This window comes from Cryptomeria japonica, chromosome 7 (genome assembly GCF_030272615.1).
Source record: "Cryptomeria japonica chromosome 7, Sugi_1.0, whole genome shotgun sequence".
Taxonomy (NCBI): Eukaryota; Viridiplantae; Streptophyta; class Pinopsida; order Cupressales; family Cupressaceae; genus Cryptomeria; species Cryptomeria japonica.
In genome coordinates, this window is record NC_081411.1 from 283,765,603 (window position 1) to 283,786,063 (window position 20,461).

Sequence of the window (20,461 nt, forward strand, 5' to 3'; positions counted from 1 at the left end):
TCTCTGCAAATAAAACTTAATTCCAGAAGTATAGTTGCACACCTATTTCCTGTACATAGAAAGAAAGGTAAATATGTTGGGAATAGGGGTTCGACCTGACCTGAGGTCAAACCCCAGTTTTGGAAGAGGTTGAAATAATGTAAATGAACTGACTGAAAGTATAAATCCTCCTCTTTGAGGGGATGTTGAATTGCTTCAAAATTAAATTCTTATACCTCCTTGTGAATTTTTACTTGCCTGCACAAGGAATTATGATTTCATGAAATAGAATGATGATCTCCTCTTCAATGCTTGAAATCTTGACTTTATTGTTGCTCCAAAGCTTGAGGGAAGACTAAAAATGATCAATTGCTCTTGAATGCTTGAATGCTTGATCTCTTGAATTCTTGAACACTTGATGTAAATTCCTTGATCTTGTGCTATGTCAAATGAGAGGGTAAATCCCTCTTACATACTTGCCAGTGGGTTTAATTGACTGATTTTCCAACTTGAGCCGACATAGGGGGGATTTCATCACTCCATTTTGAGATAGGCCAAAGGGAGGGACCCCAAGATAGGTCCCCTTTAGGGGATCCCAGTGTGCCACGCCTTGGTCCTAGTGGATCCTTGGGTGCCATGCCCTAGTCCTGTCCTATTTTGGGGCAGGATCAAGGTGGATTTTAAGTGCACAGCTTAGCAAAATGCATATTTTGACTTGTATGAGCATATTCAAGTCTCCTATCAGGCCAAGGGGGGGCGCAAACACTAAGGCGAAGACCCAAATGTAGTCAAAAATTATAAGGGGTGCAATTTTAGGACATTACATTTAGCCCCCACTTTAGCAAGAGTATGAGCTTACATAAATATCATCGGTAGAGTACAAGGAATTCAGATTGAAAGGCTTTCACCACATCAAGGAGGCAAGATTCACCAAGCCCCCAATGGACTTTAGGATCTTATGACTTCAATGATAAGGTAAAAGGGAATATCATGAGGAAAAAGAGAACCATGACTACAACTAGTAAGGTTCTCTTACTATGAGTCATGAAAAGAATATCAAAAATTACAAAGCAAAGACAAAGTTCACCAAGTAACTTAAAGTATCAAAAGAGAGAATCATGAGTGGAGTGTATGTCCTCACGTTAAAGAGATTGTGTATGCCTTGTCGGGAGCAATTTCTTTAAGGTAGGATACAACCAAAGAAGACAAGCATGTTATCACAATAATTTAGCCCCCAAGAGAGGATAAATCATAGGATAATGAACACAAAGCACAAAACACGAGGTGGTTTCACCTAAATTTGGAGTCAATATGCTTTTTATGATAGCTCATGTATATCATGTATATGTATATGCATAGAATCATCCTCATCCCCCAAAGAGAGGAAATCACCATGGAAGAAGGGAACACATGTGTCTTTTGAGTCAACATGGAAGAGACCAAAAGAGATCTCAACGCTTTGCATCATCCTCAAGTAGACAACACTAGGGACAACAAATAGAAGAACAGGGAAAAAAAATAGAAGAATGTCACAAATAAGTAAGAGAAGAGAGAGGGAGAGTGTCTATGGTGCTAATGAAGCTAATCAAGAACGTCATCCTCCCCCTGATCTTGCTAATCATTGTTTCAGGAAGGTGGACAACACGCAAGAGGATCCACATTGAGCACATTAGATGGAGCTATCACAAGTTCCAAACAAGGACCATGCTCTAATGTTGAGTCACTTTCTTCATTACTAGGAGCTAAGATTAATGCTTTTGAAAATTTTGCAGACAAGTCATTGTCAACATCAACATATTCATATTCATCATCAAAAACATTAGGATCAACATTTTCATCATTAAGAATATTCTCACCTATTTCTTCATCAAGATTAATAAGAATAGGATCTCTAATAGGAATAGAACTTTAACCATCATTTTTTTTAAGCATTTTACATCTTGGATCGAATTAGGTTGAGCATCTTGTTTAGGATAAAATAGAATCATGTCAACTATTGGTGTTTTAGGAGAAGAGATGGTTTGGAAGCAACTTCATGAGCTCTAGCACAATGTCTATGTCGGTGTTGTCTTGCACAATGGTTTCTTCTAGTTTTGGCTGAAGGTTGAGAAGGTTTAGGTTCATCAGATATATGATTCATCTCTTCTTTAAGGGAATGATGAATGCGTTGAGGTCTTTTAGGTTGGACAATAGGAGAGGTTGGTCAGACCTCTCTATAAGATGAAGGAGGAACTGGACTATATAAAGGAGGAATGGAAGGTGTAGAAAGGAGATCGAGTCCATCATGAGGAGGGATAGGTCTAGCCTTGGGAGGAATAGATTGACTTTTAGGAGGAATATTTTTTCTACCTTTGGGAGGAAGAGTGGACTCATCCATAAGAGAAGGAATATAATTTTCTTTAGGAAGAAGAATATCTATTTTCTTAGGAGAAAGGATACTCTTCTCTTATTTTCTTAGGAGAAAGGATACTCTTCTCTTTAGGAGAAGAAATAATTGCCTCTTTAGGAAGAAGATTATTTCATTCCTTAGGAGGAATAATAATCTCATCTTCAAGAAGGGCTATATGATCATCAAGAGGAATGCTAAGTTTTGGATTTATAGGTTTACTCAATGAAAAAATCATTTCATTTTTCCAGTTTTGATATGATCTAAAGAGAGCATCGCTTCTAGGTTTAAGAGGCTTGAATTGTTCACACCAAAAATAATCAAGACAAACATCTCCACACCTCATTGTAGGTTGAAATATGCTATGATTAATAGTTATAATTTCACCATTATGAAGAAATTTCAAACACTTGTGAATAGTAGAAGTTGTCGCTTTCATGGAAGAGAGCCAAGGATATCCCAACTTCACATGAAATTGATTGGATGTAGGAATGATTGCAAATTTAACATCTAAGCATTTAGTGCCAACATCAATAGGAAGTGTTAAAAAACCAATAGCAGGACAAGAGAAGCCATTAAAAAATTTAACTATCACATCAGTATCATCATATATCACTTGATGCAATTGCAAAGTATAAAGAAATTTGTTAGTTATCACATTAACCATGCAAGCGGGATCAATAAGAACTCCTCTAGATGGTATACCTTTGATTTTTGCACTTATGTATAATGGGTCATCCGGTGCCTTAATGGTCTCACAAGGATCAAATGTTAATACACAAATCCTTAGGAGGTTCTTGTTGATCTACAAGGTTCACCACATTATTAGTTTCAAGGGTCTCATCATTGGGAGAGAAAGCAAGATGATCAGTCTCAATCACATTAGTGGAATGGGATGGTAAAGGATCAGTGAAAATCTAAAGGTTTTGGTTAGGAGGAGCTATGGATTTATTTCCTTTATCATTCATACCTACCACATATGTGGTATTGTTATCAATCAATTCTTGAATCTTACTTCTCAATGAAAAACACTTCTCAGTATCATGACCAGGCTAACGATGGTATTGACAAAAAGATTTAGCATCAAAGTAAGGTGAAGTTGTCTTAGATGGATCAATTGGTTTGATTTTGGGAAGTTTTAACACATTCCTTTGTATTAACTGAGACATAATGCTATGCAAAGATTCATTCAAAGGAGTGAACTTGTTTTCTCTTTTAAAGAATTTAGACAAAGGAGGCACACCTGTAGCACCTACAAGTTGACTATTCTTGTTGTTATTGAATTTGATGAATCCTTTGTTTGGTTTGAAATTCACAAATGGTTGTTGAGCACTATCACCCTTATCACTCGGAGCCATGGAAGGAGATGATAGTTCTAGTTGACTCACAGTCAGTTGATAATTGTGAAGTATTTCCCACAACTATGGAAAGGAAGTAAATTTAGTTAAGAGAAGTTTATCCCTAATATCTTTTTGTAAATTAGCAATGAAAATCTTTTGAATATCTTGATTAGGCATAGGAAAAGAAATCTGAGAATACAAATGCTTATATCTGCCAATAAAATCAATCACTTTTTCTTTAACTCCTTGTTTACAATGCATCAAATCAATCAAAGTAACTTTAGGACAAATGTTATTGTGAAATTATTGAATGAAAGCATTAGCCAATTATTGAAAAGAAGTAATAGAATAAGGAGGCAAAGAACAATACCATTGCAAATCTCTATCCTTTAATGTTCTAGTAAACAATTTTGCTAACAACCTTTGATGATGAGAAAAGTAACTACACAAAGTTTAAAATGTTTTAACATGAGTTAAGGGATCACCTTTTCCATTATAAATTTCCAATTGAGGGACTTTACATGTTTAGGAGGGACGGCTCTAACAATGTCATTGGATAATGGGCTCGCTACATAAAATATGGGCACATTATACTTGGATTGATTCATAGAAGCTATTTTTTGTTGTAAGGAAGACACTTTTTGGGCTAGACTATTGATTGTAGCTTCGGTAGATGAATTAAAATTAGACATGTTGGACTGAGAGGGTGGAGTAATAATGTTGAATGAAGAGAATGAGAATAAGGAGGTGGAACACTATGATAAGTAGGTAATGGAGAATATTGGGTAACACATGGAAGACTCATAGGAGGAATAAAGGAATTGTTATTGACGGAGTTGCCCCCTTGACTAACATTTATGGGTGGTGAATGTGATTGGGTAACAAGGGAAACACTCATGGTAGGAGAAATGAAAGAAGAGATATTACCCCAATGACTAACATTTGTAGGTATAACATTTTGTGTAGAGGTAGCCATGATGTTTGATGCAAAGGTAGGAACACTAGTCATAGGAGTTGTCAAAGGAATGGAATGATTAACTTGACTAGGAGGTTGTGTATAACCTAGGTTTTTAGCACAACTCTTCATAGGGATGATATTAGAATAAAAAATATGAGAAATACTACGTAAGATATCAACACCATGTTTATCACTTTTAATCATTCTTATTAGTCCTTCAATCAATGAGAGAGATTCACTTTCCAGGTATTCTTGACTCATCCATTGTTGAAGATTGTCAAATTGATTGTCCATCTTCACCATTTGGTCAATGGATGCTCTAGTTAGTGAATCCTCCTCATTGTGATAATTATCAAGAGGATAAACAAGAATATATGTAGGATTAGAAGAACCACCAATATCCTCATTAAAAAAGCTAGCCAAATTAGGCTCCATTTCCTCAGTAATTAAACCTTGGGAAGCCTTAATTCTACTTCTTCTTCTAACGGGGATACTATAGGTAGGACTAATAGTAGTAAAACTCATGCACTAGGAAAAAGATATTGGAAAGAATAATGCAATCTCCTAGGAATTTGAAATTGAAAATTAGGGCTTTGTTAAAATTGATAGTATGATGAAAGAATAAGTATCCGGTAGATTACTAAGAGGGTGGGGGGGCTGAATCAGTAAATAGAAAAATTGATACAAACTTTCCCAATCTCAATCTCAATCACACAAAGTAAACTTGAACTTGTCTTCATACAATGACCATACGTATCACCAGTGTAATGGTAACCTTATCTATTGTAATTGGTGTAATGGTGTAAACCTTATCTACTGTAAATAACTTGAACTTGTCTTCATACAATGACCATACATGTCACCAACATTACTGCTCATCATCAGATCATAAACCAACATAACCAATTCAACAAACTTAATTGATTTAGGGTTTAACAAAAACAACTGGTAGGGTTTACTGGTTAGATAGGTTTTATCCTCTTATATCGGTTATCGGTTCAACTCACATACTTACATACCGGTTTACAATATCTTCCACAAAGCTCTTCCTACCAGTTACAAGACAATATCAACAATAACATAAATATCATATATCATAAATATCATTACCGGTTATTGACATCAATGACAACATAACATATCATTAATGCAATCTTCATGCAAATGCCAACAATCTCCCCATTTGGCATTGATGTCAATACAAATATCAACACCATTGATTGTTGCATGATTGTGAATAGGAATCCTAGTTTACATTACCAAGTATTCATCATGTGCTCCATGTCTTCATCTTGTCACTGGTTTTCCTTCCTATACTCACATAATTCTTCTTCCCCTTTGACATTAATGCCAAATTGAAAGTAAAACATGTAATGTCAAATTTTTACTGTGCATCAACAACATATTACAACTTGATGCTCCCCTTGTGGAATACATCCAATTCTACACCAATCCTTGTAAAATTTTGCAAGTGATTCAAGGACTGAGGTAATTAATATCATGCTCAACTAACCTCATGAAGGGGTACAACCCCTAGTTGACTTCTAGGATACTCAAATGTAGTCTTAGGTAGAGGCTTGGTAAAAATATCTACAAGTTGTTCCTTGGTAGAAACATGCTCTAAGATAACATCTTTGCTCTGAACTTTTTCCCTCAAGAAATGATACTTTAATTCAATGTGCTTGGTTCGTGCGTGTAAAACGGGATTCTTGTAAATATTTATAGAACTTGTATTATCACATAAAATCTTTATGGGTTCTGAAATATTCATCTTAAAACCTTCCAAAATGTGCCTCATCTAAATAGCATGTGTGCAATTCATATAATCTGCAACATACTCAGCTTTAGCAATGGATTGTGAAGTACAACTCTTCTTTTTACTACTCCATGAAACGAGCCTTCCTCCAAGAAAAAATGCTCCACCAGTTGTGTTTTTTTTATCATCAACATTTCCTTCCCAATCAACATCTGTGTATACCTTCAAATCAAAGTTTCCTCTAGATGGATACCATAATCCATAGTCAATAGTACCTTTCAGGTATCTAAAAATTCCCCTAGTTGCTATCAGATGTGTTTCCTTAGGATTCTTCTGGAATCTAGCAACTATGCCAATTGTATGAGCTATGTTCGGTCTATTGTGAACAACATAGTGAAATTTACCAATCTTTGACATGTATTCCTTCTCATCAACAAACTTAGATTCATCTTCCTTAGACAACTTGCAACCTGTAACCATTGGTGTCCCAACTGGTTTACAGCCACTCATGCCAAATGCCTTCAAAACCTCTTTCACATACTTAGACTGTGTAATGAAAATGCCATTCTTCATTTGTTGTATCTGCAAGCCTATGAAATTTTTTATTTCCCCTACTAAAGACATTTCAAACTCATTTTTCATTTTATTTGCAAAACTGTTTCTCATGACATCATTACCTCCAAATATGATATCATCAACAAATACTTCATTGACCAGTATTTCATCTCCTTCAGACTTGAGATATATGTTACTATCATCATTGGTTCTCAAAAATCCTATCTTCATCAGATGAGTATGAAGCCTTTCATACCATGCTCTCGGTGCCTACTTTAATCCATATAAAGCTTTATGCAATCTGCATACCATGTCTTTCTCATTAGTTGAAGCATAACCATCTGGCTACTCTATGTATACTTCTTCTTCCAATATCCCATTCAAAAATGTAGACTTAACATCCATTTGGTATACCTTGAATTTCTTATTGGCTACAAATGCAAGTAACGTTCTGACACCTTCCAGTCTTGCTACTGGTGCAAAAGTTTTGTCATACTTCTTCTTGCACATAACCCTTGCAAACCAGCCTTGCCTTGTTGTGAACTACAACACCATGTTCATTCAACTTGTTCTTATATACCCATTTAGTACCTATAACATTCTTATTTATCAGTTGGGGTACTAGGGTCCAAGTGTTGTTCTTCTCAATTTGATTTAATTCCTTCTCCATAGATTTAACCCAATGATCATCACCAAATGCCTCCTTAGCAGTTCTTGGTTCGATAGTGGAGATCATGCAAGATTTCTCTCTGATTCTTCTTCTTGTTAGTACTCTAGCATCCTTATCCCCAATAATTTGTTCAAGATTGTGATTCAATCTCACATATCTAGGAATAACATGATCATTATCTTCAGGTTCAACTTCTTTGTTATCATCATCTTTGGTATAGGGCACCCAGCACTCCAAGAATGTAAGATTTGATTTTCTTTTAGTTTTGTGTGTTAGTGTGTGGTGTAATGATGGACCAACCATTGAGGAATCAGTAGAGCCATGGTTGAGTTGTCCAAATTTTGGTTTGAGTCAATTGTGCTCAGGATGTTGTTAACCCGAGAAGTGAGATGCTTAGGTAGTTCACATGCAAAATACTCCATATGAATTTATTCATGAATTAGGAGTCAAATGAGTTGTGTTTAGGTCTTGTAAGGTGTTTGAGGACCTTCAAGAGTCTTAGAATGCAATAGAATGCAAAATTGCATCTTGGAGAAAAGTTGTTAAAAGTTGTTGAGCAACATTTTGCAATTTCTTGCAAAAGTTACATTTTTGGTTATGGGTGTTAGGAAGTTGGTTGAACTAACTAAAAATAATTGGTATAAACCAAATTTTACTTCATTGTATGGGTTGGAGGATTGGAAATGCAAGAGCAAGTTTTTGGTTTGTGAGACAATCTTGTTTTCACTGGGTTTTTATAGTTTTGTCTTGTTTTCATTGCTTATACAGTCCCAGACAGACTAGATGATGTAAACTCATTGCCATATTTGTATTTTCATTGTATTTGTTTTCAATCAGGTTGGTTTGTAGGTTTGATTGTTCCAGGTTGTAGATATTTCTCTCATTCTTTGCAACTAGGAGCAAAACCCTTGCAAGTAGGGTTTAAGAGCAAGAAATTGCTCTAGCCTAGGCATTCTTTGATGGAACTTGTTGAAATCACTAAGAATGCTAGGTTAGGGTCTATGCATAGTTTTTGAATAGGGTGTGTGATATTGCAAGTCCAGGAGGAGGAGAAACAATGAAGACCTAGGCTCACCGCTGGGAGTAGGTGAGTTAGGACAGTAAGCAAAGTGCAATTTGTGAGCACTTGGAGATTGATGCAGGCCCAAGTGGCATGTGTATGGAAATCCCTCAGAGTGTCCTTGAAGGTTCCTAAGGTGTTTGGAGTAGTATTTTTGACTGGTGAAAGGTTCTAGACCAATTTTGTCAATCCACTGGTTAAGCCTAAACCCCACAAAATAGTGCGGCATTGGAAACCACACCTATATAGATAAACCAAATGCACTTTTCCAATGTTGTCTATACCTTCTAAAAGGGCATCCAAATTCATGATTTATTCCTAGGCTTGTTTGGGACTTTTGCAAATTAAACCCCAAAAACTACTTAAGGAGGGCTAATGCAATTAGGCCTATTTAGGTGTCGGTAGAGACCTAGAAGGCTTGAGAAACCATGGTGATGGATTTGGTGAGGCTTAAACTACAAAACACAATGAAGAAACTTTATTAATGCATTGGGAAACCATAAGAAGAGTTGGTGTGTTAAGATCCTAGCAGGAGTGGTTGGAGCCCAGGAGAGGTGAGTGTGAGTAACAGAGGTGACAACCTCAAGTGGAGGAGTTGATTGTCCAGAAACCATTGGCTATACCTAGGAGGAAATTCAAGAAGATTCAGACCTTGGAGGTCTCATTTTCATAACCCTTACCAAGTGCCATAGGAAGGACTTGAGTAGTAGTAGGGTTGAGTAGGACAAGCCACTCAAGATGGTGAAACAAACAAGGCTCCAAGACTCTTTGCATCAATCTTCTTCTGAATTTATTCGTTCCAGTTGAACAAGTGCATCAAAATTTGCTTTGTCAGTTTCAAATTTCAAAATTTTTGGTTCCAAAATCAAAATGCAAGGATCTTCATCCTTTTCCTCTGAACTAGTTCCTTCTAATACTTTGGGAAATTCATCCACTCAAACATCATCACTCTCAACAATTTTGTGTATCCGGTTGTTAAAACACTTGTAGGCCTTACTCTTGGTAGAATAGCCAATAAATATACCTTCATCACTCTTAGCCTCAAATTTGCTAATGTAATCACCTCTCTTAATAAAACATTTGCTCCCAAATATCTTAAAATAGCTAACATCAGGTGATCTTTCATACCAATATTCATAAGGAGTCTTGTCCTTACCTCTCTTCACTAGAACTTCATTCATAGTGTAGACAACTGTGCTGACAACTTCTCTCCAAAAGGTTTTCACTACACCTCTTGTATCAATATTGTCCTAGCAACTTCAACAACTGACCGGTTGTTCCTTTATGTGATACCATTATGTCGTGGTGTCCTTGGTGTAGAAAGATGCCATTTGATACCATTCTCTTCAAAGTACCTAGTGAATTCCTCAGAAGTAGATTCATCACCTTGATCTGTCCTTGGATACTTTATCTTCTTGCCGCTCTCTTTCTCAGCTAAGGCCCTGAATACCTTGAACTTACCAAAAGCTTTGGTCTTTTCCTTCAATAATGTGACCCACATCATCCTTGAGAAATCATCAGTGAAGATCATAAAATATCTATCACCTTGAATACTTTTTGTTCTTATTGATCCAAAAAGATTTGTATGAACCAAATCTAACAAATATTCCACTGAAAAGGATTTGCTCTTGTAAGTTGAAGAAGTCATCTTCCCTAACTAACATTCTTTGCAAAGAGAATTAATCGGTTTATCTAACTGAGGAAAAACTCTCACTGTCTTTGAATTACTCACTTTAATAATGTTATCAAAGTTTATATGACAAAATCTCCCATGCCAAAGCCAACTATCATCCATCTTTGCAATTAAATAGTTTCTAACTTTAGGATTAAGGTGAAACAGGTTACCTTTAATTTATTTCCCGGTTGCAATCAATTCACCTTTGTTGTCATAGATCTTTCACATACCATTTTTAAACTCCAGTGGGTATCCTTTTTCATTGAGTTGTGCCACACTCAAAAGATTGTGTTTAAGACATTCAACCCAGTAGACATCATCTACATTGTTCTTCCCATTAAGAGAAATAACTCCCTTACCTTTAACCATGCAGGGTGAGTCATTGCCAAATCTAACAACACCACCATCAAATTCCTTCAGGGAAAGAAATTGTGTTCGATCACCGGTCATATGATGTGAACAACCACTATCAATGATCCAATCATTAGAGTTATCCATCCTGGATACTAGTGCCTTATGGTCAGACATTTCTTCCGTAATAGCTACAAACACAATATCTTCACTAGCATCACAATCAAATTCTTCATCAGTGATATCGCTATCAATATATAGCAATAAGAAAATCTCTCTTGCCTTTACCCTTATACTTCTTGAATTTATCTCTCTTGTGTTCATTATCACCGTTAGGATAATTAGCAGCTATGTGGCCAATCTTGTTGCATACAAAACATTTCAAAGGTAATTACCTCTATATTTACCAGTGTCTCTAGGAAGCCGCTTTGCCAACAATGCTTCAAACTCCACTAAATTGTCTTTACCATCAGCTTCTTTGCTAGATCTGGATTAGATGGGTTAGAAACAATAGCTCTAAATGCAGACTCAGATTTCTGTATGTGTACACCTAAAAATAGTCTGAAGATAATTAATTGAATAAGCAATTATTTAATTAATCTTCCTTCCCAATTTAATTGAATTCATCAACAATTTGATTAAAAACCCCTTTTCATCTACTTATTAATAAATCTAAGGATTTATTTAATAGGTTCATTTCAATAATCCCCTTTGATTAATTAATTCCTCCCCATCAAAATCATTTCTTCCAATCCTATAATTAATTAAAACAAATCAATCATGAGTTGTTGAAATTAATTAGCCTTTTCTTATTATTTGAATTTCTAAATTCAAATTCTCCTAACTTTTAACTACCTAACCCAACCATTCCTAAACTTAACCCATTCTACCTACCCCCATGTTCCCTTTCATCCAACCCCTTCTAGAAGTTGACACTTGTCACTAAGTGTTCCCTTTCATCCAACCTCTTCTAGAAGCCTCTTTACACTTGTCACCATAGAGATGACATATGTTCCCTTTAATCCAACTCCCTTTGTCAACCTCCTCAAATTTAACCATTGATATCTTTAGATGAATCTTGACCATTGATTCCTACCACCTCACCCTAGCCTTGGAAATCCTATAAATAGACCCCATTTTGGAGCACAAAGGATCCATCTCATTTTTCATTTATGCATTGTTACTATAGGCATCTAGCTTCTAGTTTATCATTCTTAGCAATGTTATCATGTTCAATTTTAGGTTAATCATGCTAGATCAATCATGAACTCATGTAGCTTAATCATACTATTCTTCCTAGATCATGCATCTTCATCATTCAAATCCTCCATCTAAGTGTAGTCAAGTCACTGGAATTTGCATAATAAGATCTGAGAGCAAAATTCATACTCGCATTTACTAGGAGGCAATAGATAGATTAGCTATGGTTTTATATTTTATTGATTAAATCTTCTAAACATGCTTGTAATGATTTATTGAGTGTTTTGTGTTGTAGATACAGGTATAACAGGTACACCACACAGATACATGACACTGTCCACTACCATCATAACCATTTAATTCTAAAGCAGTAAGCTTGCCAATGATGGAGTCAAGGGTTACCTTAGTTTTGTCAATGGACTTCAGCTCTTGAATAGCTGCAACTCGAATAGCATAAACCGGTAGCAAGGTTCTCAGTACCTTACTGATCACTATGGCATCTCCCACTTTCCCTCCTACACTCGTAATTTCATTGACTATCTCTTTTATCCTTTGACCATACTGCTGGATGTTCTCACCTTCACCCATCCTCATGTCATCAAACTTTCCTCTTAGACTCTCCTCTTTAGCAATATTAACATGTTCATCACCACTATAAATCTCTTCAAGTTTTTTCCATACCTCATATGCAGTTTCAAGACCATGAACATCTACATATTTAGCATCACACAGGGAACTGATAATAGCTTCTAATGCTTGATGATTTTCTTGTTGTTCTTTCTTCTGATCATCAATAAAAATCCTAGTGGGTGCAATATACTTAGTATCTACACGATCCTAATACTGGCTTCCCAGACTCTTGATGTAAATTTTCATTTTGTCGCTCCATATCCTATAGCTTTCTTTGTTAAACTTCGGACCTTCCTTCTTCATCATGATCTAGCCGATCTTTACCTCAAGTTGTTAGGCTTAGACCTTAGAGGACCTAAGATGCTCTGATACCAATTGATGGTATGATGAATGAATAAGTATCTGGTAGATTACTGAGAGGGGGGTGAATCAGTAAATAGAAAAGCTGATACAAAATTTGCCAATCTCAATCTTAATCACACAAAGTAAACTTATCAATGAAATACCACTGTCAAGATGAAAACTCATACGAAACTGGTTGACTGTTACAACAACTTAACATGAGTAAACATCATTAAACTTGTAAACATCCAAATGCTTTATCATATGTCAACATACTTCATTTCTCAATGCTTCTGGTTATCATGCCTTATTAGAAATAGTTAAGTAGTTAATCAAATCAGCCATAAGATCATAACCACAAAAACATTCACCATATGACACAAGTATTTTGACATGGAAACCCAAATAGGTAAAAACCATGATGAGATGAGGCTCACAACATAATATCTGAACTCTTCTGAAGTTCGCCCTGTTAGGAGCCAAGCCTGTTAAAGCTTTACAAAAGTCTTGTTAGGAACTGATCATGTTAGGAATCACTTGGTTAAGGGATTGACTACAAATGCCTTGTTAGAAGCAATACCCTGTAAGGAGTAACCTCAATAGAGGATTTGAAAATCCAAGCTAATGGACTACCTTGTTAGAGGATTTAATAAGTAACCAAGCTTGTTAGAGCTTACCTGGTTAGGGGATTTCAATTTTGCTGTAATTGTTAGAAAACAACAGGAGTTTGCTGATCATTTTGAATAGAACTACACTTGCTTGGTCAGATCATTTTAAGCTCCTATCTTCATTTACTCAAACTACAGACTCTTGATCTAGTTTGGCAACAACACACTCAACTGATCTCTGCCAACACCTTCAACTAGACAACTTCATCGACCTTATAAACAAATCAATCAGGTCAGTAACACAACAAAAACCTAATTCTCTCATAGAGATTACAAACAAGTTGGTTCAAGTATGATTGTTGGATTACATAGCAATCTCTACACATCAATCAAGAAAACCTCAATCTCTCCTTGATTATCGCTTCATCGAGCTCAGTAACTCATCACACGCTTTGCATTAGATGCAATACATTTGTTGATTCCCTAGACAAACAACGTGCCAAAACATTTGAACTTGTCTTCATACAATGACCATACGTGTCACCATCATTACCGCTCAACATCAGATCATAAACCAACATAACCAATTTAACAATCTTAATTGGTTAGGGTTTAACAAAAATGACTAGTAGGGTTTACTAGTTACAACAATAGATAAGGTTTACACCATTACACCATTTACCGGTTCTCCTCACAAATTCTTCCTACCGGTTATAGTAACAATATTACAACAATATCAACAATATCATTACTGGTTCAATTGACATCAATGACAACATAACATATCATTAATGCAATCTTCATGCAAATGCCAACAAAAATAACCTCTTAAATTAAATTTGAAATTATCCCATAGAAGATAGAAATTTGAATTTAAAATTACGATTGAAAATAACCTCTTAATTTTAAAATTTTGAAAGGAGGGAAAATTAAAATTAAAATTAGGGTTGTCCAAATCTATCTTCTTAATTAAAATTTTGGAATGTTGGAATATTGAGGAAATCAATTTAATCTTAAAAATTAGGGTTTATATAGTTAATCACTTAATTTTTTAAATTTAAATTGAAAATGGAAATGTTGAAATTCATATTTGTTTTCAACCTTAGGGTGACCTAAAATCAATAAAATTTCACAAATCTTTGGAATTGTGTAGTAAAATATAGTCAAAACAGGCTCTCGAAATTTAAGTAGAAAAAGTCGGGACTGGGGTGGTAGCGGCACAATCTGAACACACAGTCTCACCAACTTTTTACCAAATTTTTGGGGAAGCAAGATATTGTGATTTTAATGTGAATTCCAGCAGGATATGGTAATTGGATATGGTAATTGGATATGTCTAGATATGCAAAAATAAGCCTTGAAGGTCAAAATAGGACACACTTGTGGTGTTTGATAAAATGATTAATTGAAAAAAAAAAGAAGGGCACACTTAAGAGCCAACTTCTATGATATTTATAAGGGCAAAAAGATGCTTTAGATTTAATTGAATCAATTAATGCTTAAAGGAAAACTTGAATTTGCACAAGATTGATTTAATTTTAAAAATTAGGGTTTGTTGCATAAACTACTTAATTTTAAAAATTTAAATTTGAATGTTGTAAGGAGGGAAAATGAATTTTCAAATTGAAGCAAAAATCCAAATCTGAAAATTAATTCAAGATCTACACAATCCACAAGGTCAGTTTTAAAATAAAAAATTAGGGTTTTGTGATTTAACCACTTAATTTTTAAAAAATTTGAAAATTGAAAGTGTAAATGAAAACTTGAATTGCAAAATTGAAAACTTCTCAGATCTGAAACAATCAATCCAATTTAGACAAATGACAAGCTCAATTTTGAATCGAAAAATTAGGGTTTTTGTGAATTCAACCTCTAAATTTTTAAAATTTGCAAGGAAATTAAACTTGTAATTGAAAATTTGAATTTTAAATTGCATACACTCAGATCTTAAAACAAAAAATCAGAATTAAGGGTGTAAGGTGTCGGGTTCACCAAAATGTAAAGTGGAAAATTGGGGGCTTGGCCAACTCTCCACTTGGGAGTGGGGAATTTGCTAAGCCCAATTTTTACTTAAGGGAGACTTTACATTCAAAAGAGGGGGATGAATCTACTAGATCCAATCCTAAAGGATGGTAGGATTGAATACTAAGTAGATTGGTTGTGATTGGAATGCAATTGACCCTCTTTTGTAAGTTAATTGATTGAATTAAGACAAAGTGTTGAAAATGAGGACAAGGTATGCGAAAACAGTGAACTACAGGTTTGGGATTCATTCGTACACCTAGATCTGAGAAGTTTGAGATGATTTAGAGCTGCTCTATGAAATCAAGAAAAAGTTGCAGGGACCGTGTGTCCGTATAGGGTCGCCCTCCACTTGGTCCTTTGAACTTTCTGCGCGTCAAAAAGGGTTTTTTCGTCTCTACAAATAAAGCTTAATTCTAGAAGTACAATTGCACACCTGTTTCCTGCACACAAAAAGAAAGGGAAATGTGTTGGGAATATGGATTTGCCTTCAGGTCAAACCCCGATTTTGGAATTAACCAAGTGGTTGAAATAATGTAAATGAAATGACTGAAAGTAGAAATCCTTGTCTTTGAGGGGATGTTGAATTGCTTCAAAATGAAATGCGTACACCTCCTTGTGAAGTTTTGCTTGCCTCCACATAGAATTATAATTTCATGAAATAGAACTATGATCTCCTCTTCAATGCTTGAAATATTGACTTTGTTGTTGCTCCAATGCTTGAAGGAAGATTGAAAATGCTCAATTTCTCTTGAATGCTTGAACGCTTGATGTAAATTCCTTGATCTTGTGTTATGTCAAATGAGAGGGGAAATCCCTCTTATATATTTTCGAGTGGGTTTAATTGACTGATTTTCTAGCTTGAGCCGACATAGGGGGGATTTCCCCACTCTATTTTGAGATAGGCCAAAGGGAGGGACCCCAAAATAGGTTCCCTTTAGGGGATCCCAGGGTGCCACACCCTGGTCCTAATGGATCCTACAGCGTCACGCACTGGTCCTACCCTATTTTAGGGAAAGATCAAGGTGGATTTTGAGTGTACAGGTGAGATGAATGTAGATTTTGACTTGTATGAGCATATTCAGGTCTTCGATCAGGTTGAGGGGAGAAAACACTAAGGCGAAGACCCAAATGCAATCGAAAATTGCAAGGGGTGCAACTTTATGATGTTACAATCACAAATAGGGACAAACTTATGGTAGAGAGGGATATACTTATAGCCTTTCAAGATACAATAGTTTCAAGAGCATAAAGAGAAAATGAGACTATTTAGGAGTTCATCTAGAGTGTCACAGATATCAGTATGTGCAAGGCTATGTGGTAGGTAGGAGAGCTAAGAAAGGAGGCCAAGTATTGGATGGATTTGTATGAGAATGTGGTGTCAACAGAGAAAACAACATCATCATATCGAGCACAAAGCTAGTCACGTAGCATGACATAGTCACGAGGACACAGAGTAGTGCAGGGGTGATTGGACCATTGAGACCACCAAGACAGGTAGGATTGGGGATAGGAAGAGCATCTCATCCTTAGGATAGGATATAGGTCAGGAGAACCGAGGGAGAACCTACTGATATGGCATGCTTTCTCTTTTATAGACACTTTTTGATATTATATTGAGTCTGCAAGTTCCATTTTGACACAGAGACTTGGTACTATTCATGACATGTTTATGAGATGCAGATTCTATATGAGCTTATATGTGATATCTTGTCCTATATGAGATGATTTGATAAATGAGATGTTTGATCTATGTGCTATGATAATGTGTATGCATGTTATGTTTCTATTTGATGATGATTATTCTTAAATGATGTTATTAATTTTATTATTATATAAATTATGGATGTATTGCTATGATGCTAACATATGTGTGCAGGGTGAGACAATATATAAATGTTTATGATATGCGTGTGGACTAAAATGTTATGAATGCATGATGCTTATTTTTGGTGTACCAAAGTACAAGACCAAGGGGACCACAAGGACTAACTAAAGAAATGTTAGTCAAAAGATAAAAGTTAAATGTAGAAAAAGTTAGTTGTGATGAATCCTTGCTTTCATAAATGCACCATTAGCAGTAGAGAACTTTATTTAATATGGAAAATGGATACATCACATTGTGACATACTTGAGGTCAGAGCAATAATGTGATCCCTTTGCAAAAAAATAGACATGTTGTAGACAAGGAATGTTCCAATCGATTCTAAAATGTTGGGTGTGTATGCTAAGGGTCTAGGTATGTGTGATAGTCACAAAGTGAATGTACCAACACAGACACCCAAAACATAGTTGTTTCAAAATATCATGAAAACATCCCATAAACAAAAGACAAAAACAAAAAGATCATGAACCATCCCGAGCACTCTAATCCTCATGGATATCCTCGAGTGGCATAGGAACATGATCAAAGATAAATCAATGAATGATAAGACTCACTAGACCAAGTGAGTCAACAACCATTCTAATCTTGTTGTCAAAGTTTGATAGGTTGTGTTTGATAGGATAATCATAATGTTTGGTTTCAAGAATGATGTACCTCATTTACGACAAACACAGTCAGGTTTCGAGTATATTGCACCCTATATAAGATAGATGATAGTCAAATAGTGTTTATTGATACAACAAGTTGATTTGTTTGATTGTTGAAGTGATTGATAGTTTGTCTATTGTTGTGTGACTTGATAAGCATAGTACGTTATTGGTTTTTTGTCTATGTCTACTCAAATGTCTATCTATTGAAAAGGATAAGTTTATTGATGGAATGAAAATGATGATTTGTTTTTGGAGTTTTGATTGTTTGAAATGTTTAGGATTTTGTGGTTATTTAATTATTTTTTTTGGAGATTTCTTTAGGGCATTTTCTGTATGTTTTGGAGTTTGTTTTTCAAGATGTTATTTGGATGTTTTTGATATTTTTTTAGGACATTATTTGGTTTTTAGGGATTTTTTCAAGACATTTTTCTATTTTGGGGATTTTTCAGGACATTTAAGCTATTTACATGCATCATTCTCTGATCTTGCAGCAAGAAGGGCTCCATCAATTGATCATGATAAAAGAGTTGCCCCTAATCTATGTGAAACTATACAATGGCCAAATAAGCATATATACAGGGCTAGTTTGTGCTAAGGAAAGGCAATGAATAACAACCATTTTTAGGCTAGAAAGGATAAAAAGGGTTTGATGGAAAGATGGATGGAAAATCTATCACAAATGTGAATAGGATTCAGATAGAGTAATGAGAGATGACAGAGCTACCCAAAGCACTTGATTTCCATGGTGCCTATTTGCCAGGTTTTGACCACGTTACTTACCCAAAGCACTTTATTGCCAAGTTTTCACTAATGGGTGAATGATTTCTCTTTACTATTTTTTTCTTTTTTGGGATCCATATTCAATTTTTTAGTTCTTTTTTCAAAGATCATATTCATCTTTTTATTACTTTTTCAATATTATATTCAATTTTTTTTGTTCTTTTTTTAGGACCATATTCCCTCAAGTATAATACTTGTAGAGGTACATGTTATTTATAGGTTCAGATAGTAGTTCTCTCTCTGATGTTGCTAGCTGATATGCCCTAGATTCATAAGTTGCATAGTAACTAAATAGTGACCTAGCCAATTAGGCTCAAATTTGACTGGCTTCTCCCTTTCTTATTGATTCTTTGGATTCATCTTGAGGACCAAATATCTGACTTCAAAGTACCTACCCTTGACTTTCTTGTTATAATTACTTTGGAGATAATTTTGATATGCTTGTAGATGGACTAGGGTAGTTTGGCATTGCTCATGCATCGCTCATCTAGAGTTTCTAGCTCATGTAGTCTAGATACTCCATATTCTTCATCATCAATGATATGACGCAAGGAGACTCTCAACAAGGGGATCTTGACCTCAATGGAAAGGATGGATTCAATATCGTAGGCTAGGGAATAAGGGGTAGCGCCTGTAGGAGTGCAGATACTAGTTTAGTATGCCTATAAGGCAGGATTCAGCTACACATGCCAGTCATGACCAATGTCATTAATAGTCTTTTTGAGGATTTTTATGATGGTTTTGTTAGATGCATCAGCTTGAGCATTACTCTATGGGTAGAAAGGACAGGAAAAGATGTGTTGAATATGAAACTTTTCACAGAGCTCCCTAAAAAAATTTGGTTTTTGAAGGGACAACCATTATCAATGACAATTGCCAAAGAGACTCTATATCGACATATGATATAATTTAGGATAAACTTGGAAATTTGTGTGTCAGTAATGTAGGTCATGGAAATTGATTCAATCCATTTGGTGAAGTATTATATGACAATGATAATAAATTATGACCACTAGCAGAGGTAGGGTGAATCTTACCTATGAGGTTGAGTCCCCACTGAGAAAAGGGCCAAGGAGATATGAAAAGTTGGAGTTCTTGGGCTAGTGCATGAATAAGGCTCCATGAATTTGACATAGATCCAACACTTCTTTGCAAACGTGTGAGCCTCTTTTTCCATGGTACACTAGTAGTATCCTACTCTTATTAGTTTCTTTGCAAGACTGAAACCATTGAAGTGGTCTCCATAAACACCATCATGAATCTCTTGTAAAGCAGTTTGCACTTCTTCATAATCAACACATCCAAGGAGGGTTTGGTCAAAAGAGAAATGGTAGAGGGTGTCACGAATGATAACATATCTATTGGCTTGATGGGTAAAGAAGTGACATTGCTTTTTTCATAGGTTGGGAGATAATGTTTGGGATTTTAAATAGTTATATATGTGTTGGTACCAAAGAGAATTGGGAACAATAATTTCACATAGGATTTCAAATTGTATAATCTCAAAGGTAGGAATCAATAGTTTTTCTACTAAGAACTCAGATTTAACAATATTTTATGGAATATCAAGCATGGATGCGATAATGATCATGGCATCTACTAGTTTGTATTGCA